The sequence below is a fragment of the Petaurus breviceps genome, unplaced genomic scaffold, assembly GCF_028583685.1.
Source record: "Petaurus breviceps papuanus isolate PSGF00001 unplaced genomic scaffold, PetGlider_PUasm1.0 156, whole genome shotgun sequence".
In the NCBI taxonomy this organism is placed as follows: Eukaryota; Metazoa; Chordata; class Mammalia; order Diprotodontia; family Petauridae; genus Petaurus; species Petaurus breviceps.
Window position 1 is genome coordinate 7192543 of NW_027185720.1, and position 12257 is coordinate 7204799.

The 12257-nt window shown below is 47.5% G+C and overlaps 3 protein-coding genes across 6 annotated transcripts in view; all 3 read left to right on the top strand.

The window, feature by feature from the left end:
• The window catches only part of NAGA (alpha-N-acetylgalactosaminidase), a 321568-nt gene that overhangs the window by 191071 nt on the left and 118240 nt on the right, over positions 1-12257 (top strand). The gene's annotated exons all lie outside the window — the stretch shown is intronic.
• The window catches only part of NDUFA6 (NADH:ubiquinone oxidoreductase subunit A6), a 303722-nt gene that overhangs the window by 191071 nt on the left and 100394 nt on the right, over positions 1-12257 (top strand). The window lies entirely within an intron of this gene.
• The window catches only part of TCF20 (transcription factor 20), a 143165-nt gene that overhangs the window by 66768 nt on the left and 64140 nt on the right, over positions 1-12257 (top strand). The window lies entirely within an intron of this gene.

The window sequence follows — 12257 nt, forward strand, 5'->3', positions numbered from 1 at the left end:
CCACGAAGAACCCTGGTCTTTTTCAGATAAAATTGTGGGTTAGTCATGACTACAGATGCCAATCTGGGAACATGCTTGTCTGGGGTTGGCAGGACCCTAGCATCCTTAGACACTAGGGTGGGGCTTGAGCAGGGGACCTCTGGCATTTATAGCCATTTTTGTTTTCGTACTGTAGAAAGAGCCTGTGGAGTTTCCAGGAGGTGATATTTTAGCTGGGCTTTTTGGGAAGGAATAAGTAAGCCTTGCAAGGGTGGAAAACCCGTGGACTCCAGGCTGCATGAGGCCCTCTAGGTCCTCAAGTGCAGCCCTTTGACTGAATCCAAATGTCACAGAACAAATCCCTTTCATAAAAGTATTTGGTCTGTAAAACTTGGACTCAGTCAAAAGGTTGCACCCTATGTTCCCTAGCCCCACCCTTACTGTAAGGGTTTTGCAGTTGAAGTCAGGGTGGAAGTGGAGTGGATTTTTCAGTTGGGTCTGATTCTTTATGACCCCATTTGGGAGTTTCTTGGCAGAGATTGTGGAGTGGTTTTGCCATTTCCTTTCTGGCTCATTTTAGAGATGAGGAAACTGAGGCAAGCAGGTTTAAGTGACTTGCCCAGGGTCACACAGCTACCGTGTTTCCCCGATAATAAGACACTGTCTTATTTTTTTTTGGACAGAAAAACACCAGAGGGCTTATTTTAATGAACATTGACAGCAATTTTAATAAACAGGTAAATGTGAACAAAAAAATATACCTTTATTCAATAAGCAAATCACTGGGGAAGAACAGGATGACGCGCTCACTGCTGCACCTCTGATTGGATGCAGCTCGGAGCGCGGCGTGCATTTCACGGGGGGGGCGGTACATACAGAGGGTACTGTAATGTAGCGTGTAGCACAGGGGATCACCTTCACTGCAGTAGCAATCTCAATAGGGCTTATTTTCGGGATAGGTCTTATTATCGGGGAAACGCGGTAGCAAGTGTCTGAGGCTGGATTTGAACTCAGGTCATCCTGACTGCAGGCCTGGTGCACTGCACCACCTAATTTCCTTTGGAAGTGGAGTACATAACAGCTTCCTTAATTAAATTAAACTGAGACTTTAGAGTATGTCTGGTCCAGCCAGATCACTTCACAGAGTAGGTGCTTGTTCATCCTTCATTCTTGAAGAGTACCAGTGACATGAGGGTGATGTCTTGACTTGCAAGTGAATTAGATTTAAGTGAGTCAGGGCCGTGCCAAGTTATCAGCCTCACTCTCACCTCCAGAACCAGCAGGGTACCTTGGGAGATCTTGACCTTCTGAAGCTAAGGTCTTTTCCCAGGTTTCAATTTATCTGAGGCAACACCCATTCAGTGGCTAAAGGCTAGATAAGAATTGAGGCAAAAGGTGGCATAGTTTGCCTTCGCAAAGGAATCATTCTGGGAGGGGAGGACACTCCGTTTCTGGGCAGAACAAAAGAGTAAATTGAGGCCCAGAGGAGTGAAGGGATTTCCTCAAGGTCAAACAGGAAGTAGTAGATGGTTCAGGCCAAGATTCAAACCCAGGGTTTTTCTCTTGCCTCCAGTCCAGAGCTCTTCCCACCACACTCCCTTCCTCCCATTGTTCAGGGAACCGTGAGTGGTCCAGTGTGACTGGGATATCATGCACATATAAAAGGACACAGTGAGAGATTTGGGCTGAGTTTATGTGATCACTGAGTGTGGAGGGCTAGAAGGCATTTTTGGCTTAGGCTGTGCTTTGCCTAGCAGGCTAAGGCGTCCTAGAAATTTAAGGTGGAGGGGACCCTGGAAAGCATCCCTTCTAGCCCCTTTATTTTACAGATGTGGAAACTGAGGCCCAGACAGAGGTCATACAGGTGGTGGATCTCGGAGTACTCAGAGGGTCATCATTCTTGTGGGCCATATCCTGCTTTAAGCCCCTTAATGAGAGGTTGGCTGGGAGTCTGGGGAGAGGCTGTTTGTTGTGTGCTGAATAGAAGGCTCTGGTGTATATCTGTAGGTAGTAGGAGTACCCTCCCCCAGCCCTTACTGGGTGCTCTCTTTGGGGAACTTGTTGGCTTCTTGGCCCTTCAGGAAACAGGAAAGAGATGAGCGCATCTTAGCTGGCTCCTTCTGATGGACAGACAGCAGACTGGCCAGATGGCCCAGGAGGAGACTCCTCGAGTGCCCGTCCCTTGTCTTTCCAGAGAGGTATGCCCCTCTCCAATTCCTTAGGAATTCGTTTCTGCTCAGCGGCATTTTCTTTCTTTAAGAAACTTGTAACGTTTCCTTCCGAGCTGAAGGGAAAATGAGGAGGGTAATGATTCTAATCATTTCTCTGTGAAGCTCCCTCAGTGGGGGGGTGGGGGGGAGAGACAGGGGGAATATCTGATGCTTACTTACCCTTCCTGCTCTCTCCCAGACACCTCCACCTGTGAGTCCACCGAGCTCCACACCATTCAAGGCTTCCATTGTTGCCCTGGACCTGGCAGGAAAGGGATGGTGAGGAAGTAGGGGGTGGAGAGGGAAGTGATTCTGTTTGGAAAACTCTCTTGTCCTAGTGAGTGTACTTGGAGGTTCTGTGCAGACATCCAGTGCAAAACCAGACTCTGTGCTGAAAGACAAGGCATTCTTTACTGCCCCTGCCCAGCATCCTCACCTCACTGGCCCGCCAGGCACAGAGCCAAGTGACTGCCATTGTGGGGGTTTTGTTGTTTGTTCTGGAGATAGGCACAGTTTCCTAAAAATGCAAAGGCCTCCAGGAGTTGCTGGGATTTGTAGGCCTCTTCTCCCTCAGCAGACTTGTAGTATTTTTGTCTGAATAATAAGAGGTGGTATTTATCAAGCATTTTATAGGCAATTCTTGACATGTTCTCTCATCTAGGGCTCACAGTAACCGTGGGAGATAGATGCTGCTATTTATCCCACTTTGCAGATGAGGAAACTGAGACAAAAGGAATATTAAGCCACCCAGCTAGAAAGGCCAAGTTTGTCCACTTCTCTTTGGGTTTTTTAGGCTTCCTTTGCCTTTTGCTGCTGCTTTTTCTAGGCCGTCTAAATCGAACTCCAGGTGATCCTCCTGCCACATGGAGTGTTTCTGGCCTCTGATTGGCCCTCTGTGGGCCCTCACAGCTGCTCACGAGGCATGTGACCCAGAGCCCATTGATGGCCATGGAGCAGTGGAGGACCTGCCTCCTGCTTTGGGACCGATCGACATTATCTGTGCATCATGGGTCATGCTTGACTTCCTTCTCTCTGAAAAGGGAAAATCATTTCAAGCATTAGTTTAATAAGGAAATTACATAGAGGGACCTATATTTTTTAAGGGTTTTTTTAAAAATTATGTAATTTAGTCAACTTTATAGTAAGAGAATACCAGCATTTACAGCTACCTCTCAGTTGCTAATGGTACTGTGTTTCAAGGCCTATGGATGAGTGACCAGAGTATACAGTGTTTCTGGAGCACAGCAGTAAGGAGGGTAAGGAATGGCCTCACGACGGATGTTCCATTCGTGTCTGTGTTCATTCAGGGTCTGGTGTTCCTGGCGACTGACGACACACTTGTTAGCTGGGCATTGTCCCTTCAGCCATTCCCCAAGCATGGGCTGGTTAGGTGGTTTCCACGTTTTTCTTCTGTATATATTATAGCAGTGAGAACCTTGGAACAAAACATTGTTTTTAATGACAGTACAGATATGAAGAGAAGCTGTCTAGAGTGCCTCCTGTGGCTGGTAATGTCTTTCTGAACAGAACCATATGGTTGGGGGGTGGTCCCCTCACATTTCAGAAATAGTTGAAGTGAGAAAGGGGCCTCAGGAGTCACCCACTCCAAGCCATTTCCAAAGAGGAATCTACCTGAGCACAGGCTGACAAGTAGTCAGTCACCCAACCTTGGTTTGGGACAGCGAGCCAACCCCATTCCCCTTTGATGCAGACACAAACTCCCATTGGGGGGGTAGTTTTTCAAAGCCTAATTAAATCTGCCTCTCTCTAGTTCCCCTGCCATTGTTTTTCATTCTACCCTCTGGAGCCAGTCATCAGTCAACAGTGATTAAGGGCATACTATGGTCCAGGCACTGCTAGGCCCAGACAACCCTAAATGGGCCCTCTGAAAAAGAGGCCAAGGACAATTCCTGCCCTTTTGGGAACTCAGGGGAGGGTGAGGAGAACCACAAACAAGCTAGAAATAGGAGACAATTAACCAAGGGAAGGCACTAGAATTAAGAGGGCTTTGGAAAGGCTTCCTGCAGAAAGTGGGATTTTAGTTGGGATTTAATGGAAGCCAGGAAGGTCAGTAGGCAGAGGTAGACAGAGACCGTTGCAAACATGGGGGACAATCAGAAAATACCTGGGTCCCAGAGATGGAGTGTCTGGTTGATGGAAGAGTTGGGAAGCCAATGTCACTGAACTGAAGAGAATGTGGCAGGGGAAGTAAGTGTAAGAAGGCTAGAAAGGGAGGAGGGGACTGGGTTCTGAAGGATATTTTGTATTTTGATTTTGGAAATGATGGAAAACCATTGGAGTTGATTGAGCAGGAGGTGACATGGTCAGACTTGTGCTTTAGGAAAATCACTTTGGTGATTGAATGGACTGAAGCAGGGAGAGGCACCAGCCAGCAGGCTGTTGCAGTAATCCAGCTATGAAGTATTAAGGGTCTGCACCAGGGAGAAAAAGGGGGGGTATCCAAGAGAGGTCACAAAGATGATATTGGGCAGGCCTTGGTACCCGGGTGTGGAAGGTGAGAGAGAGGAGTCCTGGATGGCTCTAGGGCAGGCAGGGCCAAGCCAGTGGCAGCCCTCTGAATTCTTGAAAAGAGTCTCATGTGCCCTACTCCTTCTGTTTAGGCTGGATGTGATTCCAAGAGGAGTCCCATAGGCCCAAGGGAAGAGCTCAGGCTTTCAGAAATCAGGCTGGAGCAATGCTCATCATCAACAGACTTTAACACTTCCTACAAACCCCTGGCTGGCCTTTGGGAGTGTTACCTCAAGAGAAACCCTGAGGGTCTTCCCCACCCAGATCTTTTTTTTTAAAGAGGCTGTTCTTTTGCCTTATTTTTTATTAAGCCCTAATCACTGAAGGACTGCAGTCAGACTGAGCGTGTTAAAGACCTTAAGCTTGAAAAGGCCAAGGTCCCCCACTGCATACTGAGCCATCTCCAGTTGATCTGATCTGGCCACTGGACCCAGGTGGCTCCTGAGGAGTGAGGCTGGTGACTTTGCACGGCCTCCCTCACTCAAATCCAGTTCACTTGCATGGCATGGCATGTCTCTGATGTCATGGCCCTCTTTGAGAATGAAGGACAAACAGCAAGTTCCCTCAGGGAGCCTAGGGATAAGAGGTATGCACACAAATGAGTGGCACCTGGGTCCATAGAGGAAGACTTGAGTTCAAATGTGTCCTCACACATATACTAGCTGTATGGCCCCAGGCAAGTCATTTAACCACCTTCTGCCTCAATTTCCTCATCTGTAAAATGGGTCTGATCATAATAGTGCCACCTCCCAATGTTTGTGTGAAGAAAACATCTATTTGCAAGCCTGGAGTGCTCTAGAAATGCCAACTCTTTCCTATCACGGAGGGTCCCGTGAGGAGGCGGAGCAGTGGCCAAAGCCTTGGGACCTATCTCTGGCTCTGCGGTTGGATCTGTGACTTGGATGGAACTGTAGGTGGTGTGTGCTCATTTTGGGGAGGGGAGGGGAGGGGAAGGGATCTCCAGTGAATCCAATGGGAAGAAGTTGAGTAGAGATCAGTGTGATGGTTGACTTCTGCGGCTTTCTTTAGGAAGACTGAACTTGACAGTGACCAATGAAGAGCCTTTGCACATTTGAGGCAGGTCAGGGTGGTGCACAAAGCCTTGCTGCCTGTAGCTTCCTTCTCCCTCCAAGGATCCAACAGACAGAATGCCTCACTGTCCCCTACTGACTTCCTCTTCTCACCTGTACAGTTTTTTAAATGCTCTGGACATCTCTTTTTTGTCCCACCAACTTTCGTGACCCTCTCCCTAGACACCCTATTCCCTCCCCCCCCTGCACCGTCCACATAGACAGTCAAGCAAAAGAGAAGCCCCCGTGGGCCTGGGCCGAGTCAGGGCAGTCTTTCCCTTCCAGTGCTCTGGCATCCTGGTGTAATGTAATGCCAAGGAAAGGCAACTTCCCAAGGTTCAGAATACCAGCATAGGTGCTCTCCCATTTTATTCAGTGACAAACCAAAAACAGAGAAGATCAAAACATGACATCATTCAAAATACAGCATTTACTAAGTGTGATTAAATAATCTCCAAGTACTACCCCACCCCAGGACCTTCCAATCATTCAATCAATTACAAAGTCCCTGGTCTAAATACTACTCCACCCCTAGGCTGTACCTTCTTGGAGATTAGTTTCCAATCTAAGTAAAGTACATTCATTTGTTCAACCATAGAACACAAAAAGGTCAAAAGTTCCCCACCCCTGGATCACAATTGAATCTACCCCAGAGTTACATCAAGTTTAAACACAGCACTTAATACCCAAATGGAGGTCTTTTCTTCATCTTGACAGGAGGCAAGTTCTCAGCAATCTTAGTTCCTGGGGAGACAAGGCTTAGCAGTTGCCAGTCCCTTCATTAATTCATCCTCTGTCTGTAGAACCCCTGAAAACATTAGCAAAACCCTCTCCCAGGATTTCTGTAAACATACAACAAGAAAATCCTTCAGGGCTTCTGAACCAACAGAAAGGTTCCCAGACCCCTGCAACAACAGCACTGTCCTTCACCAGTGGACAGTATTCACTCTGTCTGCAGGACAGTCTCAGGAGCTCTTAGCCAACAGCCAGGTTCCAGGACTTCTTCAACAAAAGGACTGTCTTTCACCAGTGGACAAATCTGGCAAAACAACATCAAAACAGACAGACAAAGTACCAGCAAAACAGCCATGTCTCCTCAGTCCTTGGCAGCTCAGGGGGCAGGTCTCAAAAGTCCAGGGCAATTCAAAGTGGCCCCCAGCAATTCTCTCAGTCTCTCTCTGCCTCCACGAGGTGCTGCTTCCAAAAAGTTCTTCTGCCTCTCTCTTGTCTCTCCAAATCTACGTCACCAGCTCCTCCCAGTTCAGGACTCTCTTTTCACATCAACAAGTCCATCCCATAGGTGGGATTAACAAACTCTGGGTTTTAACACAATCAATTTGAAAACCAAGCCAATACAGGGGAATCTTTATATTCCATTACTATCACACCTGGTAAAGGTCAGAGTTTCAGATTTTCAGTTGCTTTTCTTCACTCTTTCATTACTATTGTGCAAAAACGTTCTCTGGAGTCTTTCTGTTCACTTTCACTCTGCATTGAAAGCAGTTCATAAAGTCTTCTCAGCATCTTCAGAAAGTGCCCCTTTTGTCATGGATGACAAAGGAGCCTGGCACATTTGCACACCATGGTTTGTTTTGTCATTCCCCAAGAGAAGAGCTCCCCCTGAGTTTCCAGGTTTTTGACCCCACAAAAAGAGCTGCTAGGAATATTTTTGTCTGTGTGGATCCTTTCTCTGATCTCTTGGGTATCGACATAGCAATGGAGGCTCTGGATCACACAGTGGGTGACTGGTTATGGAATTACTGGAGCAGCTCACAGCTCAGCCAGCCACGCACTAGTGTGTCTGTTGTGCCACAGACCCTCCAGCAATTGGAATTTTCCTTTTTTGTCATTATTGCTCAAAAGAGTATTTTCACACTTACAGAATAGGGGAATTGTGGTCAGATAATGGTGACAGAGACCTGGGGGCTTTAGTGGGCCCCAAGCACAATGAATTAGCTAGCTGTCTGACATGATAGTCAAAAAGCCTGGTGTCAAGGCTGCTGTGCACTCCAGACAAGGGAGATAGCTCCCAGCTGAATTGCTCAAGGTTTTGCTCTACTTTGCCCCAGGCAACACATTTTAGCGAGATTACCACAAGCTGGGATGTGCTGGACATCCTTGATGCAGTTGGATGTAGGCCAACACTGGAAATGTTGGACTGGGGGATTTTTGAGAGGCAATAGGGAGCCATGGAAGGCTTTGGAGCAGGGCAAAGGCATTGGGATTCACTGTGGCAGCTTTGTGGAGGATAAATTAGGGACTAGAGTCAAGATAATTAGCCCAGTCTGGGTCAGGCTTGGACCTGAACTTAACCCAGTGGGAGGAGAGAGGTATTGGGAGGGAAAATTGATGACATCCCTGCTGGCCCCTAATTGGTCTCTTACTGGGTGCTCCAAGCTGTCCCACACACTGCTGCCAAATTAATTTTCTAATCATGTGACTTTCCTCTTCAGTCAACTCCAGGGGCTCCCTAGTACCTCCAGGACCATCTGGGAACTCCTCCTGTTCTGTTGTTAAAGCCTTATCTCCAGCCCATCAGCTCTTGCTCCTTCTGAGCCCAAGCAGATTCTCTCTGTTCCTCCCACACAACTCTGCCTCGCAGCAGCTGCTTTTTGAACTGATGCGAGCCCCCCACACACACACACACACCTGGGATGCATTTCTCCTCCTCCTCCTCTCTTCCTTCAAGACTTTGTTTAAACACTGTTCTGCCTTCATGAACCCTCTGCTAATTCCCCATCCTCTGAGCCTTAGCGCCTTTTCTCCCCAGTGACTGTTTGATATTTGTCTTTATAGTCACTTAATCCTGTGTGATTTTACATGTCGTCACCCCCTGCGCCCCTCCTCCCTTTAGAATGTAAGTCCTAACAAGTCCAATTTGATTATATATGGATAATATGTTGTTGAAACTGATGTTGGAGACTTACTTCACGACCCCCTTGATGAAAAGATAGTTCAGTTGTCAGCTTTATTTTTAATGGCAATTAGATAAAGTAGGAGAATTGTATTGGACTGTGCAGGCACCTTCAGGTGAGCCATGGCTGGAAGCTCACGGTCAGGTTCCCCAGCCCACTAGGGCGCACGTCCGCAAACAGTGACCCCAAGCAGTCAGTGAGGATGTGCAGTCTGCTGTTGTCACGTGTATGAAAGCGAACTCACTGAGGAGGGAGCTTTGAGAGCTGGGCAAAGTTAGGGGGTACTTCTTGATTATTGCAGAACCTCTGGCTTTCTCATACCCCACTACCTCAAGGCGCATTAGATCTCACAGTAGAAGTTGCTGTTTTCCTTGGTGACCATAAAGATGAAACCTATTCTTCTGTGATAAAAATTTCCCCTTGAAGATTGTGTATTTGGTGGATAGCTTTGAAAAACTGAATAGGAAAAAATGAATGTAACAGGTTAATTAAGCCCTTTCCACATCAGATCATGCCAAGTTCCTGCCTCGAAAGAGCTCACGTTTAATAGGGGGACTGATTTAGAGGCTTTGAGGATGAGTGTGGAGTAACTTGACAGATCCACTTAACTAGAATGAAAGTGTTGGTATGAGAACGAATATTAGGGAGCACCTCAAGGTTTGCAAAGCCCTTGACAGATGTTATCTCATTTGAACCTCACCACACCCTTATAAAGTAGGTGATGTGATTATTCCCTACACTGATATGGAAACTGAGGGTAAAGGTTAAGTGACTTTCCTAGGGTCCTACAGATAGTGTCTGAGGCAGGCTTCAAACTCAGGTCTTTCTAACCCACTTCTAAGATTTGACAACGGTTCCAAGACAAAAGCATAGAGAACTGGAAGGGGCTGTGAGGAGGAGGAGGAGAATGGGAGAATGAAGAAATGGGGGTGGGGAGAATATGACTTAGGCCACATTGGGTCCTCACCAAAAGTCCAACGCCCCCCAGCAAGAGTGGAGGGAAGGGGTACAGTGATGCAGAATGGCAGAGTCGGCTACAGATCATTTACAAAATCTACCTCTTTGGTGTTCCCCCATTTTAAAAAAATGAAGCTTAGATTTTCTTAAATATGAGTAGGTAAGAAAACCGTGTGCCATCAGCAGATGTGATGTGATCATTTTGACTCATTCCTTCTGACCCAGATTGGTGAATGGTGGGAAAGGCTCCTGCTTTGGCTTTGGTGTGCGAGGAGACTTGCAGCTTCCCCAGGGGGACGGCCCTAGCTCAGATCAGGCCCGGCTTGTGGAAGGCTGTGTTTTGGGGGGAGCTGTTTGGTGTCAAAATGTGAACGTCTCAACAGAATGGTGACTCCTCAGGGCAGGGCTGCACTTGGCTGCTGAGGTCCTTCCCACTTGGAGATATGGAGAGCCTGTCATCTCAGCCAGTGGCTGAAAAACTTTATGGGCTGAAATAGAACCGAGAACGATTGCGCCCCCCCCCCCCCAAAGCAGCCCACCCATCACATGAGAAATGTGGATAAGTTCTGAGCAGGAAAATGTTCAAAGATTTGGTCCACAAATACCTGTGTTTAAGACTTATCTGTATGTTAAAACTTATTTAAATAAAATACAAGCCAAGAAAACTGTTTTTTTGTATGTATATATATATAGTTTTATGTAGAGGAACATTCCTTTTTGTTTTGTTAAAGGGGAAGAGACCCTGGCCCTGCCAAGGCCCCTCCATCTCCAGATCTCTGATCCTAACGGAAGCCAAAGCCACTGTTTAGAGGAAGACAAGAGTCTGACTAAAAGGGTGCAGCATTAAAGTGCTCCAAATGCCTGTGGGATGTTGTTGGAGGGAGGAAGATATGAGCCCTGGAGTCTGTCTGATCAGAGAGGGGGCAGCAGGTATTGCACCTGGGAGGGAAATGGATAAATGGCCGCCAACAAAGGGGGCGTAGGGGCAGTCTGGAAGAGGGGCACTGCTGCTCGCTGAGGCCCAGCTCCCTCATCAGTAAACCCAGAGCTCGAATAGCCCTTGCAGGGATGCAGTTTTTAGGAGGAATCTTGATGCAGGCTCTGGATTCTCAGGTAGAAGTCCCCAATGGTCAGGGCCCAGCTTTCACTGCTGGCTTCATTGCCCAGAGCTCCACAGTCCCTCAGTCCCAGCCCATCTGCCAGGTTTCATTTGACCAGATGCCAGAGACCCTTTCAGAGGGGTTCAAGAAGAGAGTTCAGGTGCATCATAATGAAAGAATAAGGCTGTCTTGAATGAGCTGCTATGAAGAATGGGGAGTTAAGCCCACTTCCACTAACACTCCTTTTCTTGGACTTCAGTCATTATTCTTGGGTCATTTGGGTGGAGCGTGAGCCAAGCTAATGGAGCTTCTGGGAAGCCGGGGCCACTTCTTACTTAGCATGGGATCTGGTTCAAGGAAAAAAGCCGTGCACTTTTCACCAGTCTCCTTCATGTCAAACTGGCCCCATTGTCTTTGACTTGGGCCAGACAAAAGGGCAAACCTCCTCCCTGCCATCCCCACATCCCTGCCCAGCCCTGGACCCCGGAAAGTCAGAAACCCCTGCCATCTTCTCACTGGTAAAGTGCGATTGATGTCCCTGCCCCACCGACCTCCCAGGGCTATGGAGGAATGCAAGCTATGATTTTATTGCTCCAGCTGGAACACTCTGGAAAGGTTTCAGGGTGAGAGAAGGCTGTGTCTGGGTTGGGCCTTCCAGGAAGAGGAGAGAAACATTTGCTGTGAATTTTCAGCCGTATCACCCAGGCTGAGTGGGGCCTTGTCTCTCCACTGTGTTCTGGCCTTTGCTCTCTGGTCCTCCCAACAGACTTTAGAGAAACTTGAAGCAACTGATAACTTTGTTTTTTAGATGATGGCTTATCTGTCAGTGTCTCAGAATTTATCTCCAGGTCTTTTAACTGGATTATGGACTCCCCTAGGATGGAGACAAACTCCAGCTCTGTCTGGGTCCAGTCAGGCACTTACTTAAGTGTTTAGCCAGACTGAAGCCAACATATCAGTCACCAGCCCAACCAGCAGCTGTTTATTTTTTATCCAGATGTGGTGTCTCCAACAAATCTTAAATCTCCAGTAGGCCTTCTCCCCGCTATCAGAACCAGGCTGAACCCCATGGTCTTCCCTAGCATGGAACCAGCAGAGCCAGAAGGGAGCCAGGATCCCATTTAATACAGCCCCCCCCTTTTACTGAGGACCCAGAGAGGGACAGTGACTTCGATGAGGCCAACCTAGGAGGTTTCTAAACCTAGATATTCAAGTACTTTCTCTTAAACCTCATTGCTTTCTGTTTTGTTTGTCTGCAAGGCAAATGGTGGATTATTTTTTTCTAAGCATGCCTGTTTTATAGCATGTTAGCCATATTAAGGGAGAGTATCTGAAGGAAGCGTTAGAAAACATACAGTAGTAGAGTTGGATGAGACCTCCCAGATTGTCTAAGCTACTTCATAAATGAAGTCCTGAGATGGAAGGGATGGGGTTGCTTGTGAATTGTCAGGCCGTAGACTCAAGGAACTCACAGTCTGGTGGGAGAGATGGAAAACA